The 593-nt window shown below is 31.4% G+C and overlaps 1 protein-coding gene across 1 annotated transcript in view; it reads right to left on the reverse strand.

Annotated features, from left to right (window-relative positions):
* The window catches only part of LOC106873252 (uncharacterized), a 61,220-nt gene that overhangs the window by 59,666 nt on the left and 961 nt on the right, over positions 1–593 (reverse strand). The window lies entirely within an intron of this gene.

Consider the following 593-nt stretch of genomic DNA (forward strand, 5'->3'; position numbering starts at 1 on the left):
ATATATATATATATATATACATGTATGTGAGAAAGAGAGAATACAATCAATACATAACATATGGAACAAAATCGATACGTATCATAACTGAGTGCATAATCGATATGTAACATATGAAACAATCAGTAATGTAACAAGGCATGTCACATTTAATAGGAAACATAATAGAGATGGCTATCCATGCGTAACATAACAGATAAGAATCGATATCAAGCGATGAATATGTAACTTAATATATTATACAACATAATCAATAGGTAAACAGGATCTTATTCAAAATATAATAGAAAAGCTCGCGGAGAAAAGTAATTAAAACACACCTATAGAACAGGACTGAATGATGCGGTTGATAAGGCAGATCAATAAGCAATATTAGTGTAGGGGAATATATAATGGAAATATCTCGCAAGATCAGTTAAACTAATAGCCATAACCATCAGTGACAGGAAATCGTGAATATATCGAGGTAAAAACATAATGTAGAGCTAAATACGGTGAAATGAGAACTGGATTCTGTTGATGAAAGAGATAAGAGTGATTTAACGCGAAAGGGTAACTGATAGGGAAAAGGCAGAGTATGTATGTATATATAT

This window comes from Octopus bimaculoides, chromosome 9 (genome assembly GCF_001194135.2).
Source record: "Octopus bimaculoides isolate UCB-OBI-ISO-001 chromosome 9, ASM119413v2, whole genome shotgun sequence".
Taxonomy (NCBI): domain Eukaryota; kingdom Metazoa; phylum Mollusca; class Cephalopoda; order Octopoda; family Octopodidae; genus Octopus; species Octopus bimaculoides.